General features: G+C 38.3%; 1 long non-coding RNA gene across 1 annotated transcript in view; it reads left to right on the top strand.

The window, feature by feature from the left end:
* Positions 1 to 25213, top strand: part of LOC106016617 (uncharacterized) — a 167769-nt gene that overhangs the window by 101562 nt on the left and 40994 nt on the right. Inside the window, exons 2-3 of the long non-coding RNA XR_001189442.5 lie at positions 12980 to 13128; positions 17183 to 17296. This is a non-coding gene — a long non-coding RNA (uncharacterized lncRNA). The remainder of the gene's footprint in view (positions 1 to 12979; positions 13129 to 17182; positions 17297 to 25213) is intronic.

Here is a 25213-nt window from a genome sequence, read left to right as displayed (position 1 = left end):
TCTGTTAGCAGCTCCCTGTGGTAATGCCAACAATCCTTTATGAGCCCTGTAGGAACAGCTTCTTTAGTTACAGCTATCAGAAAGGGGCTCTTCTCTGCCTCCTCCTCCTTCTGGCAGAGTTCCCAGACTGGACCCATTTGGCTGACAACTTGCTCACCTGCATCAGTCGATGGCACACAAAGGCATCCCAGAGCACTTGGCTCCAATCTTCCTCAAGGTGAGAAAAGCTCAGTGACAGACACGCTCAGCATGCAAAGTCTCTCAGCACCAGGAGCTGTGGGTGTGAGGTTCCCCGTCACGCTAAGTGGAGTCACACGCCAGTTCCTGACAGCCTGCAATGAAGATGCAGTCCAGCTGCCAGCCAAACCATCAAGCGCCTACCTCGGCACTTTCTGTTCCTATGAGTTGAGTCCTAAGCAAATGAATATTTTTCCTAGACTTAATATAATAAATAAATCATGCTAACAAGTGACGTGCATGGGAGGAAACAGGGTGAAGCAGAACTGTTAGTATATTTGTACAAAGCAAGGATAGCTGATTTAATCCATTTAAGTTCCTTTCTTGTTTAGAAAGATCTTGTTTGTTTCAGATCAACCTGACAGTATAAATATAAATCTGCTCACTGATGCTATAATCTGAGTCTTTAATGAAGCCCTTTGAAGCAGAACTTACACACTGAGAGCTCTTGGTTATATATCCGTTACCTCTTACAGCTTAATATAAACTCATAGCTTATACAGCAATAAGGAAGTTTCAAAATATGAAATTTACATCCTTGGGTAATCCACTGAAAACACTTATTTACAGTGGTAGCAACACAGAAGGGGATTACTAATAGCTTTCATTTCCCAACCGCTGCTGCAGGCAGCAAAACAATGGAATTAAGTTTGGCTTTATGTGCAGTCTAATCAGTTGATTCCAGGATTACTGACTCTCTCTGGCTTCTGTGGCTATGAATACATAAAGCTGGTCAGTCCTGCGGTGTTGCGTTTGTACTCCTGCCATTGAATTAGCTCAAGGCATGCTTGATGAGGTGGGAAGAAAACAACTGGAAGGGAAGAAATAGGGAGCCAAGGGAAGGACGTTGGACAGTCGGGGCTGTTTGGGATTAGTACAACTGTATTGGAGTCAATAAGACTCTCTGGGTGATGAATCAATACAAAATTTGGCTATAATATTTAAATCCAACAAAAATGCTCTCTAGTTCTGTGGAGACTGACCAGGGTCACTTACTGCTTAATTTTCCTCATTGTAATTGTTCTATTCCAATACTTTTGATGGCTTCTTTGGGGGAACTTTTGGTATGGTTAGCAGAGCCAGTCTGCTTTGTACAGGTTTCATATATGTGGGCAAAAGCAGTCGCTTGTTTAATTGTAACTGTATAATTTGCTTGGTGTACACAAGGTTCAGTGAAGGCTTGGCAAACCCAGTCTTGGCCTTCACTGAATCAGGCAAAGAACTTACCAAAAGAGGTGGTATAGGCACTTAGCTTGTGTCCTTAGGCAGTTACTGTGCAGACCTGAAACCCTGCTGTGCTCTCAGCATTGCAGAGGAGATGTATGCATACAGCCTCATGCTTCATAGTGATTTTGAAGGGAGGGGTGTCAGACAAAACTGCAATTGGTTGTATTTTAAGTTTCTCGGTCACCTGGCTGCAGCTGCCAACCCCCAGTCTTGTTCTCATGTTGGTGGGCTTGTATCAGCTCTCTTTGTAGCATCCTTCTGATGAGAACAGCAGTGCTTCTCACAGAAGTATTGAAGTCCTCCTGCCTGAGTCAGCGATGGGAAACGTTAAGGGATTCAGTTTCCTTTTTTTTCCTCTGTGCTCATTTAAGCACTTGGGATTATGTGGAAGGCATTGACCTAATCATCAGAGACCCAGTCTTCAAACCCTTCCTTAATTCTGTTCAGTACTTACTCAGGCAAGGATCCAGTTGACTTCCTTGAGTTTAGCCTCAGCAAGAAAACAAATAAAGGACTTGGCCTCAGCTCTGATGTCATACTCCATTTCCTTTCACTTTAACTCTTCCTTTTATCAGTTAGTGAAACTGCACTAGAGTGGGGGAGAGAGCTTGTGTTTAGATGATGGATTCTTCACTTCCTTTTTTTTTTTTTTTTTTTTTCCATAACACAAAGATGTGGAGGCTTGGGAGAGGTGTGAGGAAATGGCAGCAGTGTTGCTAGCATGTAGGGACTTCGTGAGGAAAAGGGTACTAGCTTCTCTAAATACACAGAACATAAGCAGTTACTTGAACAACTGATTTCCCATAAAGATTCTGCAGCCCTCTTTAGAGCTCTTTATCTTATCTGCTGCAGGTTGTGATGGCATTTCCTGGCTCAGAGAGGACCCCAGAATGCCACAGGATAAGTGCTGTTTCCTGCCCTGGCACACCCAACACTTTCTGCCATGCCCCCCAGGGTCAGAAGGCTTTGTCTACAAGTTCTTCCGTTATATATATGTTGTTTTTGCAGTGGACAAGAGATCATTTCTTTATCACTGATTGTAGATTCAATTTATTCCCCACTTGAGAGCAAAATTATAATCCAAAATACAAATAATTTGGAATGCCAGTTCCATTTATTTTTATTTTTATTTTTTACCTCTGTTGTCAGGGAGACTTAGCTGACTCCAGACTCTCTATTTTGAGGTTAGAGGCTTAGGAATGAGCAAAGTCTCCCTCAGGCTATACTCCTTTCTTGCATATTTAGGCTCCAAAGAACAAGATGGAAAAAAACTTAGCCTTCTAGATCTCCTACTCCCAACTGCTTCATGGGTGCTATGAAAGGCCTTGCCCTTTCCAATTCAAGTTAGCATCCCTGATTCAAAAGACGAGACAAATGCATGATTGTTCCATAGATATGTCTGCCTCAGTTGAATGTCATTACTAATACTGGAATGCTGTCAGAGTAGATATCCTGTAGTTTCTTTGAGCCAGATGCATTCTGTCTGTGCCAAGAGTATTGGCAAATGCACAAACACACACAAGTACACACTCACAAATATATTTGCAGTGAGTTCCCAAGCAGCATAGCTGCTTGCAAATATGAAAGATAGCTAAGAAATCAGGGCCCACAATGACCCTGGGCACCCCCAACAGATGATGTTGCTATAGGATCCCCACAAAAAGTGGATGGCAATGAAATTCTCTGGGTTCCTCCATGGAAGAAATGCTCACCTCTGTGAGAAAATAGTTCACAGTCCTACAGCTCAGTGAGTGAGGTTTGGAGCAATGTGAAACTTACACCTCCCCTTCAGCTAACAGGTTTCAGAGTGTTTTCAAGCTGACCTTTAAAGTTTCTTTTGTGCAAAAAGCACTTTGGTAATTTCCAGTAGGCATAAAACAAAATTTATAAAAAACTATGTGCTCTGAAATGGATTGTTGCAGTTCTATTTTCACATGTTTGAATTTTGATAGGAAATGTACAAAAGGGCCATAGTTATGTCACTGGTGTTTGCCATGCATTGCTTTTTGCATCCTGTTTCACATTTTTCACTGTTCACTAACCTTACTGAGGCACCTAACATGATGGGATTCCCCCCACCCCAGCTGCCCCAGATGATATTTCTTTATGACTCAATTCTTCTCAGCTATTTCTTCCTTCAGCACAATCATCATGATGTAGTTCCTGTTTCTTAACTCATTCCTCCTTTCCCCTTAGTACCTGCACATCCCCTGAGTACAAAAGAAATTGAAGATTCTGAGGCTACTCTGTGGTGCATGGGCACTGCCTTGTCTTTGAATTTGCCACAATCTGGAAGGTCCTGAGCTTCAGTCAGTGTAAATTGTTGGAGCTCGGTTGCCCTGCAGTGGAGCTGAGGCAGTGTATACCAGCAAGAGACCTGGTGGCCTTTAGCTTCTACTTACTTCTCAGGTACTGAATCTTCATGAGACCTGGACTTGGACATAGATGAAGTGAGGAAGAGCAGCTCTATAGCTACAATTTCAGGATCCATTTTAATGAAACTCACTGGAGCATCACTGTGATAGGAATATTAATCACATCATCAATTTTGGGTTCTATCCAGCTTCTCCTCGGGTTAATCAGAAAAATCTCGCTGCTGTTGTAAACCAGAATCAGATCCTACTAGAGGATGGTAATAAACTTCAGTTCAATCCTTCAGTCAGTCTTCAGTCTATGAATCTTTCACTAGTTTCACAGGTGTCAGGGGGAGGACATTTCCTTGGTAATGATTCTACAATCAAACACCCAATCTGCAATGAAGACAGCTCCCCCAAAGAAAGGGGGATTCATTGAAAAATGATTAATCTGCTTCACCACAATTTTATCCTCAATCAGATGACTCAGCTTTTTAACCGAATTTAAGAACCAATGCTGTGCAAATAATTCTCATTTGTATTCAAAGGGAAACTCAAACCTACTTCATCCATTATTCTGTTATTTTTATACCTTGTTCCATAACAAGTTCCTAGGAAGGAAAAAAATAAACTTCATAAACAACTTTTATTCTAGCTCTGGACCTAACTGAGGATAGAGCTATTTGTCTGTTCAGCCCCAAGAAGGAGGGGATGGATGGCTCATAGTACAGGAGGCCATAATTCCCATCAGCAGTAACATGGAGGGTAGAATGTTATATTGAGGTGTTGCAGAATAGTTCAGGAAAAGAAGTAAAGGCCAGAACTTTCTGATTTTTATTTATTTTTATTTGGAGAAATCTTAAATTTATTAATGTCTTTTTATTAAAACTGGCATCATGTATTGCAAATACTTCATAGCTAGTGAGAGATTACTATATTTTTCTTTGATTCCAACAAAGGCAAGGACTACTCAACCGAACTCCATCAAAAAGGAATAGAAAAGAAACATTTTAAAAATAAATCTCTTTCTAAAACGTCAGACTTTTTTCTGTGACTTACTCTGAATGGTACTTAAGGACCAGATCTTTCTTGCTGTTACTGGCACAAAATGCTTTGTGGTTTCTACCAGTGTCTGGGCATAGGCATTATGAGAGCACAGTTGTGGATAAGGTCGTTCTGTATATCATGCTTACCACCAAAGTATCTGAAAGTCTGCCTGCACTGTTTAGCAAAGTGGCTAACACAGAGGTTTCAGTACCAAAATAATCAAAAAACACAGCTTCTGTCACCCTACCTCAGGTGGGTTCAGAAACAACTAAATGCAACTTAACAGAAATGTAACCGTAACCTCAAGAATGCACAGTTTTATTTTGTTTTCTATTCAAAAGAAAAATATTTTTCTTAATTACTGGACCACAAATGAAACTCATCCTCTCCATTAAGTTGGTTTTTTTTTGTTTGTTTTTTTTTTTTCAGTGTAGGTCTCACTAAAGCTGTGTGTAGTGTAGTGGCATAGGATAAAGGCATGGTCAAGTGTAGATTGTAACAGTATTATATCTCTGTGAATACCTTCAGGCACGAAAAGAAAAGAATAAAGACTTTGTGGGTTCTTCAGTTTGCAAGCAGCATCCCATGTAGCTGCATTACTCTATCTGTGTTGCAGCCAACAGTACAGCTTTGGAAACACTCTGAGAAGGAGTTTTCAGTTTCTCAAATATCATATTGGCTTTTACTAAGTAGGACAGCACTCTTTTGGTGGTTCTGTGCTGGAGTTCATCTTGTATCGATTTACATTTAGCGTAAGCAGCCCCATTACAAAGGGAATTTTACACCACACAATGTTTTTTGTTTGTTTTGTTTAAAGCATGCTGTGCCATAAGGCTGTTTAATGCATAGCTTCCACATCATATTGCTGTCTCTTACTTAGTCTTCCAAACTTCATCACTGAACATCCATGCTATATCTTCTAGAGGTCTTTTTCACCAGGAAGAATATATGGAAAGACTTTATGTTCTTCATTACAGAGCTGTGTGAGGAAGGACAGTCAAATCTTTCTTCTCAGCTCTATTTACAATCTTACAATCAACACTTACAAAATTGGTGGGGTTTTAGAATGCTATTTCATTTCAACACAATTAAAAAAATATATTTTGCTATCAGAGAGTTTGGGGATTGCAGAGACTGGTAGCCAGTAGCTGCTAATAGCCCATGTCACTTATTATGGACATTTTAGTAAGAAGCAAGCCCCATTAAGAAAAACAAGGTTTATTTTTTCCAAGTTAGACTAAATAACTCTGAGAATTGGAATGCTCAACCTCGCTGCATATACTAAAGCAGTTCCCACAAACCTCCACTTTTACAGACAGTCCTGGTTACTACATCCAAACCCACAAACCCTTTCTTACTTAAATCATAACTACTAAATTGTATTTCACTTTTTTTCTTTTTTTGATGAAACCACAACAAAGTGCATGATCCTGACAAAAAGAAAGGCAGGTGGAGAATGATCGTACACCTAATTTTTACCACGTGGAAACAGAGAACTCTTTCCTTATGAGATTTTTCTGTGGTTCAGGGTCACTGAGGAAATAACAGTCCGTGAAATTAAATCAACACTCATTAAATCCAGTAGATGAAGTTGGTCTAGATGCAAAATAAGCTAAAAAATTGATGACCTACACAGCTTCTGTGTGGCTGTTTGTGTTAGCTGCTTTCAGGATTAGGGGAAAAATTCTTTCTGGGCAATATAATTCCCTAGAAGTTAACTGATATACTCAGACTGAAATAGGGTCCTTTATGGTTTGAATGTTAGTGGTTCAAGTTTTAGTCTGGAAAGTATTGGTAGCTACCACAAGGATTTTCCATTTGCATATTGTCGTTGTATCTCATAGCCTACAGCAGAGATAAGAATAGCATCCAATAGGGCCCAGCTGTAACTCTGAGGTCTGTGCTTACTGAGGAGTTGTACCACAGGAAAAGCCCCGGGGAGAATTCTGGCTGACTCAAACAGGAAACTCTCTTCAGCAGCGTGTGCTGTAGGGACAGCTCTGCCGCCAAGATGTTTGCTACACTCACCATACATCCCACTTTCAACCAAGGAGCCTACACCCACTGTACCACAAGGCGGGGAAATCCCAAAGCTGTCCTCTGCTTAAGGAGAGAGAGAAGGTCCTCATGAACTGACAGAGAACATTTAACAGCTCAGCCTTAAAGTTCCACATGGAAAACATCTGCAAAGTCAGTGAATGAAATGGGCTCCCATGGGACAATATGGCACACTGCTATTTTTCAGAATATCAAGCAAGTATACTGGCATTTTCCAGATGTGGGCTGCAGAAGAAATAGAGTTTTAAACTGATAAAGTGAAAGCTTATTTGTTGCCACAGCAAGATAATCTAACTTTTCATTCTGACCACAGTATAAGTTCTCAAAATTCAAAATGTGTTAAGTGTCTCCTTTCCTTTATAGTCAAACATAATCTCCTTAGAGAATCAAGAAGGTATCTGGGAAATAGTCTCTAGTAACGTACGTTGATAGGGAGACATGTATATTTGTAACTTCATGGCCTCTTTGCAAAGCAGACCATATTACAAACTATTCCCCTATTTTATTACAGCTTATTACAAACAATCCCCTTTAATGTCAGTACCAAGCTGAAGGATGTGGGTCAATTTTCTCATTTGTCAGTGGGAGGATTGTCTGTAAAGGGGAAGGGTTTCTGAAGGAAATGAGCAAAACAATCAGCACTGGTGAACATAGAGTGGGCAAACATATTCTGTCATGAAAATTAATTCTATAAAATGAAATTCCCAGCATACATCAAAGTTGATGTCTATGAGTCCAATCCCAGAGTTTAAATCGCTTCAGTTGTTAACCGTGTGGGCATACAGTGGTTATTTTCTGCTGCCTCAGCACTGCAGCATAGTTAGTACACCTCCTCCCCAAACTCGCTTCTTTTGTTCTTGCTAATAACAAATTCTGTTTTAAACTAATATGTTTCATCAGCTAGATCCCCTCAAAAGGAATTCATACGCAGCTAGAGAAGCTGGGGTAGTAGGATGAGCAATAGTGCCAGAGGAAGAGAACACATTGCAACCTATGAGGGGCCTATATTGACAGAACCACATTGCTCAGGGCTTCATCCTACTGGGTCTGAAAACCTCCAAGAATGTAAAATCCCTCTAGGTCCATGATCTAGTGCTTAATTTTCCATATAGTATTTTTTTATTATTTATTTTTATCCAGGCAAAATCTCCTAATTCCAACTCACAGTCACTGTCTCCCATTCTACCACTGTTGACCTCAGTAAAGACTGTTCACCACTGTGCTCTCAATAACCTCTCATAGGTTCTGGGGACAGCAGATCTCCTTGAAGCCAGCCACCCCTTTTTAGGGTTGAACAACCCTTGTTCCCTCAGCCTCTCCTCACAGGGCAAGTGCTTCAGCCTTTCCTGTCTTGGGAGCACTCTGCTGAACTTGCCTGCAGGTTATTGACATCTTTCTAGTACTGGGAGGCCAAAAGCTGAAGCCTGTATTCCAGATACAGTGGAGCAATTGCTGACCAGAGAGAAATAACTGCTTCCCTTGATTTTCTGGCTGTTTGCCTGCTGGCAAAGCCCAGGGTGCCATTAGCCCTCATCTCTAACTGTCCCCAGCTGGCCCCCAGGACCCTTGTGTCCTTCTCCACAGGGTTGCTTCCCAGCCAGGCAGTCCCAGTCTGTCCCCTGCTGGGTCTTAGTCTGTTCCAGACACAGGGCATGGCGTCTGTCCCAGATGAATTTCAGGAGTTTCTCGTCAGCTCATTTCTCCTGTCAAGCTTCTGCATGGTAGCCCTGTCCTTGAGCATTATCAGATTCATCCCCTCCCATCCATTTCAGGTCATCTGCAGACTTGGTGAGCATACATGTAAATCTATCTCTTTCTCCAAACCCAGGAAAGACCCCTGAGGCAATCCACCTGTAACCATTTACAAATATTTGTGTTTGTTACAACATTTTTCTGTTTATTGAATGCTAAAATTGTTGCAAGTGTTGTATTAGAAAAACTTTTAAGAGCACATCTGACCAAACATGATGATTCCGGCAAGATTGTTGCACAATAGTCTGAAGAAAATAGATTTGGGTTGCCAAGGTGTTTTATAAGGAAGCAGGAATCAATAGAGTAAGTTCTCCTGTTATCCTTTACCATTTCCTATCTAATGAATTTATGGGCCTGATGAGAAATGTCTTAGACTTCAGTTACAACTTAATTCCCAAGTACATCAAGAAAGAAATATATAGGAGCATCAGTATGCCCAAGAGTGAATTGGAGACCTGTATATTGAAAAGAATAACCTGTGTGTACAGCAGGATGCTGTTCAGGAAGATACAATTCACTCTGGTCTAATTTTGGTTTTGCTTCACTTTGGGCCCAGCTCTTTGATGTGCAGGTTGCCCTGGCCTCAGAGTTTGTTAGCAGGATGTTTCATTGGAAATAGCAAGCTGAAACATTCTTTAAAGGTAGGATTTCTTTTCGCTACCAAAACACACATGCACAAAAAGGCAAAATGCCAAAAGTGTCATATTTAAAAGACAAAAGATGTGGAGCCAGAAATTCCCTGGCTTCATTAGAGGTGTGAATATTGCTATGTAGTTTTTACTCCAAGTTTTGGCTCTCTTCTCACTCAGTTGTCATCTTTATTCATAAGCTTAGAAATTCTGCTGAGTGTGTCAACCTCCTCATTCGCTTCTGTGGCCAAACATGCTTTCTCCTGTTTTAGGAATATTTCTTACAGAACTTCTTTCTGACAATAAGCTTTTTGTTCACTTGTTGGCTTGGTTTTGCTGTAAGGATGGGACAGGTAATCTTGCTAAGAAAATAATCCTTCCTCTTAGCTCCTCTGTAGTTTTATTTGCCATCTTATCTGCATGATTAAACATTTAGCTCATATGATTGTTTCTCCTTTCTTAATAACTCCAGGCAGAATTTTGTGATTGTGTCCTACTAATCTTACTTGGCTGTCTGTCAGCTTCAGTGCAGCTCTCTGGGCTGGAATACCATGGGATAAAATGCTGTGTACCCAGGTACCTTGCATGATTGGGTCTGTATACATAACTAAACTGCACCAAAACTACCTTCAAAAATGGAGGCAGCAAAGCTGCAGTACCCCAGGCTAATTAGCTCCCCTGAGAAGCCCACTGCACTACCTAAAGCTTTTCAGCATCTTTGGTCACACCTTGTTTTTCTTTCTGGAAATACTTGCTATGGCTGCTTGATGTCCAAGCAACATTCTTGCCATCCCTCCTCCGTGTCCCCATTGATTGTTAGATAGAATCATAGAATGGCTTGGGTTGGAAGGGACCTTAGAGGTCATCTAACTCCAACCCCCAAACACCTTCTTGACATTTGTAATAAAATGCCCATTCTTAAAACTACTTTGGTTTTGGCTTGTTATTGCAGTACAAACTTAGGTAGCAGGAGAGAGGCATACTGAAGCTATTGTCAAAGGCAACAAGAATGTCTCTGTTGTTTGTAGATCCAAATTGAAATGGTATGAGACCTTTTACAGAGAGCACTACTACACAGAGAGTAGCAAAACTACCTTTCCCAAAGAGTCTTGTTTCAATACCACATAACAACACAGGATTTATTGAAGGTGATATCATCACAACATTTTCATCTTGTACATTCAGTCTGCAAGCATAATAACGATCACTGAGCCGAGCTAACTTTTAAAAGCCAGATGCAAGGATGGCTGATATTTCTGCCTTGGTTTTGCTGTTTTGGAGATGGTTGTTGCCATGTTTTGCACCACCTGGTTTCATATAATAGGACAACTGTGGGTGGAATTAATTTGGGAGTGGGCGGATGACAGGCAAAAGGATTACTGATGGTCGTATCCTCCAGTGCAGAGGTAGCTCAAGGGGGCCAAGAAGCCCTGGACCTGACTGGCCCATCTCCCATACAGCTGTGTGAGCCCACAGTATCCAAGTGGCCATCAGTGCTGTTCTGGTGGTTCTTCCTTGTGGACTTAGTGTTTTACTGCAATGAAGAACCTTAGCCAATGTCAATAATATTCGACATTAACATTTTATCCGACATTCTCAGTTACGGAACAAAATGTAACAACATACGACTAAGACATTTTTATTGTTTACCTAAGAAAGCTCAGCTTAGAGGAAAAACCTTTTTTAAATCTGTGTTGGTCCCAGGTGTATCAATCTTTCCATGTGAAGCATGTGAGGTGCCAAGAAGCCTCTTGACTTTCTGAAGCCAAAGATTTGGCTGGTGTAAATTTACATTGTCCATTCAAAATTAATGGAGCTAGAGTGACTCTTGCTAAGACAGGATCTGGCCCTGAGACTGAGCAAGGAATTTCACTCAAAAACACCATGTGTGTTACTGCTGTACCTCCAAGTTTTTTGTAAACAAGCACCAGAAGTTAAGACATTCATGATTTGGACAGGCTGAGCGTGAGGTTCAGATACTATGCACTGTATAAAGTGGGATAGGAGGAGGAGAAAACTGGAGTGTCCACTGTACTGTCATCTGCTTATGGAAAAGAAATTACTGTGGAGAAGACCCAGAGAGAAGTGCAGAAGGGAGAACATTGGAACAGAATAGGAAGTTGAGTCCTTTGATGTCAAAGAGACTCACTCTGATGACAAGATATTTAGCTCAGTTATCCAGTACGTTTCTGCAGGGGCAGAAGTAGAGTTTCCAGTATTAACTGATTATCTCTTCTCAAAAAATATTTAGGGTGAGCAGACACACTACTTGCTTAAATACTGCATAAGATATCAAAAAGAAATAGGTGCCATTTGGCACCTGCTGTAATTGCTATGATGGAAATAGCAATACGTAACTATCAGAAGAAAGGGCGCCGCACTCTAAAAAAGCTTAGAGCTATTTTATGTATTTTTAATGACCAATGAATAAATGATGCGACATACATTTTACATATCTGTGAAGTAATGAATTTGAGATTAAATCATACATAATGATTTTGAGGTGCTAGACACATGTTTAATATACTGAAGGAAAAATTGCGTTTGATGTGAAGCATGCATATAACTACAAGTATGTTGGATTGTTCCTGAGAATACCTTTTATACTTGAAAACTCTTTAGCTCCAACAGCAGACCCACCATAATACATAAAGAGCAGAACTATAGCCCTCATTCTTCTAGATGTCCAGTCATTAGACAAGTGCAGAATATTCCTGATTTTACCTAATCCTGTTACTGTCAACTACAGTGTTCTCCAACAGGAGCCATTGCAAGGCACATGTGAACAGGGCTGGACATGATCATAAACGAGTAGTGATGTATTTCAATAATAATGATGATGATGATAAACTATATATTTATTTTCCAGGAGAAAAAAAGAAGACAATAATAATAATAATAATAATAATAATAATAATAATAATAATAATAATAATAATAATAAAGAATTGTTCAAACAGTAATAGCAAATTTTATTTTACTTTTTCCTCCAGGCAAAATGATGTGTAACTTTGGTTACTGACTGGAAGGAAACAAAGTGGTCTTTAAATCATGGAATTTTCTGGTCAGTTTTTAACTCTTAGGGAGAAAGTCCATTGTCTGCCAAGCAGATGAGGCTTCCATCAAAGAATTTCAGATGTGATTTTTTTCTTAATGTAATAAGACACTATGCATTTTGTCCTCAGTTCTCTGAAAGGGATCTCAATGAAGCAATTAATATCAAACTGAAAGACTGACCAACCATCTGCCAATTCCAGCACATTCAATACAACTGATGCTTTATTCAAATGCAGAGTCAGAGTACAGACTCTGCCATCACAAGAATTGATTTAGCTCAGATGGGAAGGCAAGAAAGATATGTAATTATACATAGAGTGAAACCTGTTCATATAAGACTGATGCAGTAAAGTCTTTTCCTGATACACTAAAGAAGAAAAAATAAATCTTTCAATATATTGCAGCGTGTAAGATGCAAAGCAAGTCATACTGAATCTTTACTTGGCAAGAAGTTGTCTGGGGAAGAGGAAGAGTTGGATCATTACAGAAGGTTTTGATGTTTAAGCTGAGGTATTCAGAGATGCTAAAAGTATTAAACACCCAAATCTGATTAATTTTGGTGGACTTGGGCAACATAATCTTTGGGCAACACCTGACTCATATGTTTTGTCATTACAGAAGGCAGCTGCACAACAGGAAGCTATCCAACAAAGGGAGAGGAAATCCTGGGTTGCTTGGTTCAACAGAATATAAATGAAGAAAACATTATGAATAAGGAATCAAAGCTTGCAGAAGACATTTTGTGTCAGATTCTGACCGCTGATTTGGTAAGAGCATGTAAATCAACTGCAAAGTCAGCTGGAAAAGCTATATGAGGTTTTCTACAGCCTTGGGAGAACCTATAAGTCTGCAATACATTTTTCCTCAATTAGTTTGCTTAGCTGCAGGGGGGATGGGTTAGAATTTTGTCTTGAAACAAGGGCATAAAATCCTCACCCAGGTCACCATTCCTGTATTTATACAGAAAGTGTCCTTAAGTCTCCATGCAGGATGTACACATCCTGTGAGAGTTAGAGAAGTTAGAGGAAACAGGATTTCTCAAACTAGGACTTTCATGTCTTGTTGTAGAGATTCCAGGTTCTGATAAGAGGAAAACAAGATAATTGTCAAAAGTAAAATAGTATTTTTTTTTCCTTTTTTTTTTTTTCTGTGAAGAAAAAATTGAGTGGTCTTTTCTTCTGTGAAAATAATGCTACCCTGCTTGTGTGACGTATCAACCAAGCTTATCCATACAGTTTGCAGATCTAGCAACAAACACAAAGCACTCAAGCTTTCACAGAAGTGAAAGTGCTATTTAATTTATTCCTGAGACTGTTATAACCTCTGCTTTGATAAGACACTGAGCCAGTCATTCAGAAGAAGTTTGTTCTGAGTCACCAGCAACTCTAGGAGATTAGAAAGATGTAGTTCAGGACTTTTACGGGTAGAGTTTAAAAATGTAACACGCTTCTTGACCCAAATTCACATGCCTTAGTATTGGCTAAATATCTTAATTTGTTCACCTGTTGATTCCTATTTGAAGCACCTATGGAAAACATATTATCTGTGTAGTCTAGCTGTAAGAGATAGTCACCCCTTTCTCCTGAAAAATGGTTCTAAGGTCTGCTGTTCAAACATTGCATGCTTTGCTTTAAAACAAGCTGAAACTAATTAGCAGTGTGAGAAAATGATTGCTAACATCTAAGTCAGTGTTCATGTAGCTAAGCACATTACAAAGTCAGGACAGCAGATTTCTCATGGTCATTTGTTGAAGACAGGTATTCATTTGTAATAGCATAGTAGTGTTTAAACCACAGTTTCGCTTCTTCCTTCCCTATTTTGTGTTTCACAGGTTGACATGGATTTATTTGTTGCTTTGAAATAATGAAAGTGAATTGACTTTACTTTTGACTGATTTGACATTACTATTCAATCTTATTGATTTAATTTGGTGTGAAGGAGGGAGACTTTCTGGGACTGGACATTAACTGCTTCTATGCAATCTGACACTCTTGCTGTATCTGCCTTTTCATTTTAAATATTGCTGTTGATGTTTGTAAACCTACTGAGCCCAAGGAAGTGAAACTTGAAGAACGTGAAATAAATCAGATTTCCTAACACTGATTGTGCCTGCTGCTGCTTGGGGAAAAGGGTAGAAGACCTCTAAGCTAGAATCTAGCTTCTCTGTAGCTATAGTTGTTTCTTGTACAAGGTTCCCGCTCCATCTTTTCCATTAAACTGCACCTCCAATCCAGTCCACAGATAATGACTCTTCTAGGAAAGCTGATTGAAGCTCTTGATACCAACTTTGCAAAGAGAAGCTGAAGATCTGTTTCACTTTTCTTAGCATCTTCTGGAGCTAGCTGCAGCCCTTGGATTGGTATGTTGGCAGAATGACAGCGCTTCTCTTAAGAAAGTGTAATGTCTGTGAGGGTCATCAGGTCCCAAATGACTGTTTACAGGTGATGAGGTGTTTCTGTACAGATGGCTGCCTTTCTCCCTATGTTTCTGGACAGCATTTTCTCCTTTCTTTTATTGAGCATGTCTGCAGTGATACAGCATCACAGAGGAGCAAGTCTGAGCCCTGTCTGCTGGTTCTTTAAGCTGCCTTGCACTGTTCAGTTGCAACACTGAAACCTGCCTTGACTGAAGGGTAACACCTGTCTGAAATGATCCACGACACTTTCACCCTGTCACCTAAAAAGGTGCCATCACGGAAGATTTCTTATCTTGGAGGGAAACATTGGCAGAGGCAAATCTTCAGGCTGCCTTTGCTTATCCGAAGAATTGAGTCAAAATGCAAACAGGATAGATTTCTTTGCACCAATTTCTTTCCAACAGGAAAGAGCTCTATGCAGACTTAATGACCTGGCCGCCTGCTGAGAGAGATAATATATGCAACTATCTCCCAATAGATTTCTGCTGTAAAAAGATACCTTTTTCATTCCACTCTTTTCATCATTATGACATCTAACATGGAAGTAGAAAGAACAAGAGTCATTTTTAAGGCATTTGTTATTGCAGTATGAAACTCTTAGTGGGCCTTGTAAGTTAATACACATCTAAATACACAGTAACACCATCAGGCTCTGAGTATCCCAGGAACAGCTGGTGTATTGGCTGCTAAGACCTAATCATCTTTTAACATGCTCTGCAAATGAATGTAGTGAACAGGTATGACTGTCAAAACCCCTGCTGCTCAAAATGCTCTGTTCCTACACCAGCTATTATACTAATTTTTCAAAGATGGTGAAGATTAAAAGACAAATAAGATCTCAAAATGGAAAGGCAACATGCAGTTTTGTGAAAATTAATTTTTTATTTCTTCCTGATAGTGCTAAAGGTAAAAAATTATTAACCTTACCTTTCTAATTCCCTTCTCTGAATTTCCAAATCTATATTATTTCCTTTGAATCTTTGTCTAATAAAACCTGAAAATCCCATAGCTCCTTCAGCTAGTGGTGTTTAGTCATTTCTGTTGTCTCAAACTAAAACAATAAAAAATAAAAACCATTTTTAGAAGATGAAAAACTAAAAACTTCTCATAATTGTGCAAAACAAATGGCACTATAGTTTTCTTAGCAGCTGTGGGTTGTTAGATATAAAAGAGTGATTTATTTAAGCAGTTTATGGTATCCAGCAATGGATTTCATCTTCTACTTAATTGTATTTTAAGTAGCAATCTTGGACTACTTATGTTGATTCCTTTTATGGACTTTTTCTTATATTAATGGACTTGTTCTTATATTAATTAATAATATTATATAATATACATTCTTATATTAGTATTTCCTATGTTGATAGGGTAGGTATACAAGTCTTCTAGTGTTTTTACTGTTTCTTGACCCCTTTTAGCCTTTTACTTGGTCTTTTTTCTTATTTTTAACAAAAAGATTTAAATGAAACTTTTAAAGAATTTTGACTGTTGTGCAAGTTTTTAATGAAAAGTATTTGCCAAACTTTACATGAATAGAATACTTTCAGTTGCATCATTATTTTCCGCTGAGAAATTCATCTCTCTCACATACATACACACACACACACACACACACGATGTTTCCTGAGTTCTTCACAAAGACTACTTTGTAGATAATATTACTGAAATGCAGAGAATGATTTTGGTGAACTTGGTGCTACTGGATGTCCATTAACAAGGGGATATAAAGATCCAAATTGTTTCAGGGGGTTATATGTAAAATGGTTCTCTAGGTTACAGTGAGAAAATAATAGCAATATTATTTCACTGCAAAAGGAAATACCACTGTAGGAAATGAGAAATCATGCAGACAAATGATAAGTCAATGCAGGAATGCTTCACTAGTGAAAGGATGAGTCTGAATACATTTTGAAATATTTCTGTTTTTAAAATTGGGTCTTGTGGTTACTGTTTCGCAGTCAGTACTGTGAAAGAGTACTGTATATACAGACTGTATATAAAAACTATATCTGTATATAATTTGGAAATGCAGGAATTCCACCCTTATTTTGGTGGCCTGAAAGCATGAAAAAAAAAATACTATTTGTCTCATGAAGGAATAGATTTTTCCCTGTTCACATATAGGGATATTATGGCAATTTGAATAGCAATGTTACTTTTAAGGTGAGTAACAAACATAGAACAGCTTGTTTGCTGGTTCAAATAATTGCCCTTCAGGCTCACTTGAGAACTACTATCCTGATCCATGGTCTGTTACTCTGTTAATATTTACAAGACTTTGTGCAGTATTTGTTACTATAATGACTTAGCTTGGATATTCATTGTCAGAAGCTTATTGCAGCACTTGTGAAAATATCTAGATTGACAGCTCTGTGCAATGAATTCTCCTGTTAATTGATTTACAGAAAATGTGCAACAGCTGATGTAAGGTTTCTGCACACATGAATCCTACAGAGCAACCTGCAGGGAGCAGGAGGAAGAACCTAGTGTCTCTGCCTGCAGCACTGCTCGGATTAAAGGTATTGATAGTCACCTTTGTGTAAAAATCTTCATTGTGTGTAGAAGTAGAGCAAAGAACTAAAGGAAAAGGTACCAGAAACAGCATATGCCTCAACAGCCCTACTTATTAAGTGGTAACAATTTAGTTTTGGTATGAATGGTACTAAAATTCAGATTAAGATTCCTGCAAGAATGTTGTAGTTAGCAGAAAGGTGTTTACACATGGATTTTTAAGGCCCAGGGAATTCAGAGTTAAGATTAAATTCAAAAGCCATCAAACTCTTGAAAATTTGGAAACTCATAGTCAAGGTCTACAAACTCACTTGTCTCTCTCCCATAGTTGATAGCAGCCCCATTGAATTCGTACTTATCTATGTTGTAGTAAATGGTATTTTTGATTAAGCACTTTTAAATTACTTTAAGAAGTCAGCACATTTAAAAATGTCACTGCACTTGTACTTTCACAGAAAATCAAGGAAGGGATCAAAGTATGTATGTATGTGTATATTTCTGGCTGGCTCTTCTCTGTCTCTGAGCCTCTGCTGAGCTAAAATTAGAACGTCAGGATGGGTTGTTGGGAACTAATCACTGATAAACTGTGTTTCTGTACATTTGGCACTGACTGATATATTTAATGAATCATGATGTGTCTCTCTTGTCATGCTTTTGCTGTGAGATGGCAAAAACTGAGGAAAGAATGTAGATTTTCTGCTTCATCTTATAAATGCTGAAAAACTGCCTTTCTTTGAATTTCTGGAATGAATAGAAATTGTAGTTATGTAGAACAAACAGGTTTAGGAGATTTTAAATTTTAGCCCTTGTTTTGCTGCTTGACTGGGGCTGGGAAGTGGAGGGACAAATTTTAGAATGAGGGCAAAATAATTGATAAATAAGAAAATTGTGGATGAGATATTATTAATCTGTGGTCTCCAGGGATACACACGAATTACGAACTATTATGTGTATTGAAAATATAACTATTATTGTTGCATAAATCATCAATGACATTTAGTGATGAGTTTTTCATGTCTAATACCCGTGTGTTGTTTGAGTTACTAAGCCTGTGTCTCTCATACCAATTCTAAAGTAGCACAGGCACTGCAGAGTTCAGACCAGAGCTTCCAGAAGCTTAAACAATGTCAAACTTCACTGATGCCCTTTCCAGTCATGTGGATCCTGATAGCTTTGCTTCTGCATACAAGCAAATGTAGCTGCCTGTAGAAGTAATGCAGAAATACATTACCAGTGTTTGTTTTTAATTCTTCTTGTGACCTGGACAGCTTATGAACAAATTTGGAAGCTTAATTAAATTAATGCACTGAAAGCTGTCACTAGATTTGAATAGAGTGAAAAGGTAATGACTTGCTTTGTTTTTGTTGTTATTGTGGTGATGGTGTTGTTTGTTATTGTGTTGTTTTTGTGTTTTTTTTTTGTTGTTGTTGTTGTTTTTTTAAAGCAAGTTGGTAATCAGCAAAAAATAAAATCTTCTCTTTTTATTTGATGGTTCTCAAAGGGATTAAAATGAGCAGTCAAACAGTGGAAATAGTTGGAGAAGTCTAGATTTTCTGTTCTCCCTTCATGTGTATTGCAAACGCTATTTTACAAGAATTACAGGTAATATTGGCTCTAGGAAAAAAATGTCTGACAGCTCTCCAAACTGGCAGCAGAGTATTCCTTACACTGCTGTTGTCTGGTGAAGAAGACCAGAGTGTTTTTAATAGCTTGCAGAGATCACACTGTTTTGATTTAGAATCAGCAGAAAGTATGCCATTCTCTGCTTATCTACAACAAGCATCTGTTTTAAGATTACAGTGCTTTCTATAGAGCTGCAAAAATGTGTTGACATGTTGTAATTTAAAAGGAGATAGAGCTCACCGTGTGCTCACACAGGATACCTCTCCCACCAAAGCCAAAAGCAAATCTTGCTGTGACTTCATGTACGTGAAGGACTCAGCCTTCAGAAACAAATACCATGAAAAGACAAGGGAGAGAACATAAGGTTTGTGTAATAACAAAGTCCTGGTTCAAGTCACTAAGAACAAAGAGTCAACTTCTGACCCTGGCCAACTAGCCAACTGGAGGTAAGCAGTTCTTACCTGGATTAAAGCCAACATAGCCTTCTCCCATGCCACCCATTCTGAGGAAAAGGAAAGGCTGATCTCAATGTTTAGCTGTGTAGCCTCCGCAGTGAAGTGAATGCAGGCACATCATGAGGCAGTTCTTTTGGCTGTGAGAGAATGCATTCAAGCTAAGATGACCTACAACTACTGAGCTCTGAAGGTTGTCTTCCAGATGTGTCTATGTAACCTTTTTTTTTTTTTCCTTCTAAAACAAAGATTTCTAATTTAATGTCATCAAAACCACGTATACAGAAACATACATATGCATTATTTAGTATATGCAGAGGAAGGCAGTACTTATTTTGTACGCTGTAATATCCAAAATCAACAATTATCTTCTAATTCTGTTAACCATACCAATTAAGGATTTTCACTGTGTAATACTAGCTAGGACCTGCCATGTAGACTTTTCTATTGATGTTATATTGCAATACAATGCATATTTCTCCTGTGATACTATAACAGAGAAGGCTATGAATTGATCAGAAGTAATATTGATGAAGAGATCATTTTTCTTATTTTTAAAACTCCAGTTTTAATGTAATCAACCAAAGCAGAAATAATGATCTTAGTGGGATCTAATTTGATTATGTGCATTTGTATTCTGCGTGATTTGAGAATGTCTGCATGAATATTTTTGTAGGAGGTAAGGAGTAAGAAGTTCTTTGTAAGAGGCTGTGTAATTTAAATGGATCCATTTCTGTGTGTTTAAACAAGATGGTGGTAGCAGATACTACCTGTCAGATGTAGGTGTTACATAAATATATGTAGTACAAAGATAACAGAAATGAAATCTCCCATATTGCAATACCTTTAGGCATAAAGAAAAAGTAAAATCCCCTCAAAATACAACATAATTTTTTCCTCATCATGACTGAACATTTTGTTCTCCTCCCAGCCAAACCTAGACAAGCTCCCTAGTTAAGCATTATTTATTTGTATCTTGGACTGAATCCCACATGAGTCTTAATGCCATTTTGTCATTTTTCCTCCTGTGACTGAGGGGCTGTAAAGACTGATGCAACTTGAAGAACTGACAAACTAATACCTCCTGGTAGCTTGGTAAGGTGCTGCTGAGTAAACTGAGTAAACTGCTGAGTAAGGTGTTGCTATTGAGTACTATGCCCAGAAACTCCCTTCCTTTGATCCCTTTGTGTTTTACTGAGAGAGTTCCCAAAGCCCTTGCAGTTAGGAATAATGGCTGCTTCTCATGTTTCACTGCCTCCAACTTGTCAGGTTTGGCTTCCTGTGATGAAGAGTGTCAATGAGTATGAAGGGAGGCAGCTATGGCGATGGTAGCCACAAGTAAAGTGACTTTTCTGGTGCCCATGGTCCCAGTCATGGTTTCTGAAATACCTGACGGAAGACTTACCCTTGTTATTTTCCTGTAACAAGATTATTTTTTCTCTGTAACTGAGAGGAACATAACGGAGATAGAGGAACCTCTTTGTTGAATGAAGTAACAAAAATTTAGGAAAAATAAAAGCTGTGAATAACATTCCCTTATCGATTTCTTAACTGGAAATTGAGGGTATAAATTTACTTAAGAAAGTGCCTTGACTTTGTTCAGGCTTGGAAAATAACAGATGCCTTTACTAAGGCTTCTACAAAAGTTTTGTGAAACTTGCATGCTCTGATCCAGCGGTGCAGATGGGAGGAAAGCAGGCCATGTCCATCAGTAGGGTAACAGGAAAGGAAAGTGGATCTTCTCACTGTTAAGTTCACAACGTTTGATTCCTTGAGACTTGTTTGTCATAAATTTGGAGGTTTCCTGGTCTTCCTGATGTGTTTGATGTGACTAACTGCATAGTCTAAAGTTTTCAGCCACTTAGTATAGGGAATGGCAAATCAGTTACAAAAGGATGCCCAGAAATAGACAAAAAACAATCTTAATTACATTGCTTGAACCAAATGCTCTTACATGTAGACATTAGCTAGACAATACAGAGAGAAGCGATTTCCTGTAAGTGTTAAACCAACCCTAGGAAATCTTGAACTGTTATGAAATTTTGTGATTTATATTGGCTATTAAGAAATATTAAAAATCTCCAGCTATGCAAAAGTGCACTATAGCTCAAGGGGATCTGGAGATGCTCATATTGTGAAGTGATCCTTTATGAGAAAAGCTCTTCTTTACTTGACAGCTGCATTATTCACTCTATGATATGCTTCCAAAATATTTCATGTTGTGGATTCGTTGCACTGTTTTAATTACTAAATACAGGCTTTTTTAATCAACCATGCTTCTAATGCCTGAGGAATTTGCCTGATCCTCTGGTAAATGTTTAAGTCTTTGTTAGTGAAATGCATTTGAAGAATAGCTCCGTAGTCTGAGGGCTAAAGAAAATCCACATAAGACAAAGATATATTTTCATTTTTCTAGTTCTGCATGTGAAAGAAATGCTGATATGCCATAAACTATGTAGCCTTTTGCCATTTTTCTAACCCTTGGGGAATGCAGCATAGAATGGACACTTGTTCTGTTACTAAAACTTCTTTTCAGCCTCACAAAGACTTGGCTTCCCAACCTGATGAAAACATTCTTAGGAGTTTATATATAGCACTGATTCTTTGAGCAGTATTGTTTGGCAACAATAATAACATAATTGTATTAGTTTCTCAAAAGCTCTCTTCATAGCACTAGTTGAATAGTGGTAGACTAAATGCCACTGTACAGTGCCATGAGTTGTACCATTTTTTTTTTTTTGGTGCTCATGGACATGGAAGATGCAGGTGTTGATTTCTCTCACCAGGTTTATAATATTTCTTAATATCCATGGGCATAAAACTATTACTGCATGAAGTACACATTCACAGAAAGTGAATACAGAGTTGTGATTTGTAAAACAGAAGGAAAATAGTGATTTTGTGGCAAACTCCCAGCTGGGAGTTAATTTCATTAACTGAAGTTTGTTGAAGGGTGTTTTTTTGTTTGTTTTTGGTGTTGTTTTTGGTGTTTTTTTGTTGTTTGTTTGGTCTGTTTGTTTGTTTGTCATATTTTTATTTATCAACCATACGGTTTAAGGGAAATGTTCTGGCCCATTCAGTCTTTCATGGCTCAGGATTCAACTACCTGGAGAATCCGACAGCATCTTCCATGTTATGAAGTCAGTGCAAAAATGCCCCATCTGAGTGCTTTCATTCAGAAGCACTTTCACACTTCGTTTCACTGTGGTTTACACAATAAAGTATTTGAAATGTTTGAAATGCTTTTAAATATGTTTTTTTAACTTCATACATAAAGCATAAGTTTCCAAAATGCCTCTGGATACATAAGCAAAGAGAGCCTTTGACTTGCTCAAGCAGTTTAACTGCATATTTGCTTGGTATATATTTGTGGTAACATAACTCATTCAGTAACAGTAATTCATAAATCAGGAGATCTGTAGGTTTCTGATTTACTGATTAGTACCCGTTTTTGCAAGGCTTCTATTTTTCTTACCCACAGTTTTGAGAAAACGCCATTCTCTCAACCTTAGTTTTACATTACACTCACAGATGTAGCATAACCTCATGTAATTGATACAGTCTCTGGTGACGTGTTATAGTACAATGAGGCAGCTGGTAAAAGTGGAAAAATGGAGAAACATAAGTAACTGTTGATGTCAAGATAGGACTAGTGTGTAGTTTTGCTCTCTGCCCAAAACAGAGCAGAAAACACGGTCAGCTGAGATAGGTATGCTTTGAAGCAGAATCCAAAATGTTAGCCTCCTGTAGTGATTTTTTAAAAATAATAATAATAAAACAAAAAAGTGCTACCTCACTAACTTTCAAAAGAACTGAAAATTCTCAGTACCTTTGAACAAGACCCATTCCTAAAGAAAAATCCGGGTTGAAGTCAAAAGGCATGAGAACCTATTTTGCAGAAATCCCTCAGTAGTGCAATTTACATCTGTCTCAGCTATACCTCCTCAGAAATTGAATGATGTTAAAACCCAAGACTCTTGAGGATGTGGGCACATTCTTTACAGCATTGCTACATAAATAGTCAGCCGAATCAGACTGATAAAAAAACATGAGTTGTACTTGTTTGATTGTGCTAAAAGATACAGGATATGCATTGGCTAAAAATCAGTATAAGATCCTTATCTCACTTAACCTCTTGGGAGCAGGGTTATACTTTATGTACAGTTGGTCAGAATTCCTTTTTCTTGATAAATATTGACTTGAGCACAAAAATATTGGGGTTAATTGTCCCAAAATATCCTCAAAGGATGGGAGATCATGTTACCTAAGAGAAAAGATTTAAGAAAACTTTATCTTAAAGAAAAACCATGCTTCACTAAAAGCATCTGACTTTTTTCTGTTGTATTTAGATACATTCTTAGTTAACTAATTATTCACTTTCTATCTCTGTTTTTCCTTTTTACTGATGTTCTAACTTGGAACACAAGTTCCATGCCTGGCCTACTCATAATGTTACCAGCACTGGAAGTTAGAGCAGCCCACGGGGGACAGTAGCTTATGCTAACTTGGTGTTTAGAAACAACTCTGAAACCCAGAGCAGTTGAAATTTTACAGCTTCTTTAACCTCTCTTCCATGCTAGAGTCTTCTAAGGGAGGAGCTTGAAGTTTCACACACAAGTTTTGCATTATGGAAAATTCTATTGAGATTCTTTTCTTGTTGAACAAGTTCAAAATCTGACCCATAATGTTTGATGGTAATCTGAGTGAGACAGTGAGCTCAGAAATGTTAACTGAAGTTTAGAAAAGTCTTGTAGTTTGAGTTCAACAAATACAAATTCTTTCTCTTTAACACTCATTTTATTCAAACTACAGAAGGTTTGACAGTATCTATTTTGGTACCAAAATGATCATGGCAGTGGAAATAACCAAGTGCTTAACATATTCAAATAGGCTGTAGCTTTCAGAGATAAAAATTCTGTAAGCATTAAGAAAATAAAATTCAAAGACAGCTGAGGAGTATCCAAAGCATAACTGACCAGCGTTTATGTCATTTGCCACATTCCTCCATTTCAAAATGGAAGAAAGTGGCCAGCAAAGGGCAAGAAACTCTTAAAAGGCATGTTGAAACAGCTTCTATCTATCTGTTTGTTTGTTTGTTTGTTTTCTTTTTTATTCTCTCTCCTTCAGATGAAAGTGAGGAGCCAGGCACCTAGAGCTGCATATATGTGGCCAAGGGGAGGAAAGAATACAAGGACACCTCAGGACACAGGGCAGTCTCCAGTTAGTGGCTAGTTTTTCCTGTGTTGTTTTCTTAGATACTTTTATTACTGGAATGGGGAAAATACATGAGAGTCTTGAAATGAATGAAGAGCTTATATATAATCCTATACCTCGATAGAAAATAACTATTTAGTTTTGAGGAACTGATTAACCACTTCGATTTAATAAAAACTGTGCAGTTACTTCAGCTCTGCAGTCAGTAGCAATGGATTCAGCATTGCACTAAGGATGAAAACTGGCTTTTGTCACAGACAGCTGGTGTGATCCTGAACATGGCATATTCTTGGTTGGTCTAAACCAGGCGTATTGTTCTCAGTCAGTTCTGTAAAGGGGAAAGTAGATCAAAATGTTGTCAAAGTATAAAATTTTTAAAATGACCTTAAGCATCAGTGTATTCTTTTCTTTCCCTGTCACATAAATTACAGAAGTCTGAGAGGACAAGAAGTCTAAGATGAAGAGGGAAAGGAAAAGAGCAACTGTAGATACTTAAAGAAAATTAGGTACCAAAGGCGTGATAACTTGAGAAAATTCAATTTCAAATGGTGCTGAAATCTTGAATTTATTTATTTATTTATTTTTAGAAAATTATGAAAGCCACTCACTTGAGACTGGGAGGGGGGTGGGAGGGAG

Source organism: Anas platyrhynchos, chromosome 2 (assembly GCF_047663525.1).
Source record: "Anas platyrhynchos isolate ZD024472 breed Pekin duck chromosome 2, IASCAAS_PekinDuck_T2T, whole genome shotgun sequence".
In the NCBI taxonomy this organism is placed as follows: Eukaryota; Metazoa; Chordata; class Aves; order Anseriformes; family Anatidae; genus Anas; species Anas platyrhynchos.
The sequence above is the reverse complement of the archived record's forward strand: the minus strand, read 5'-3'. Positions and strand labels throughout refer to the sequence as shown.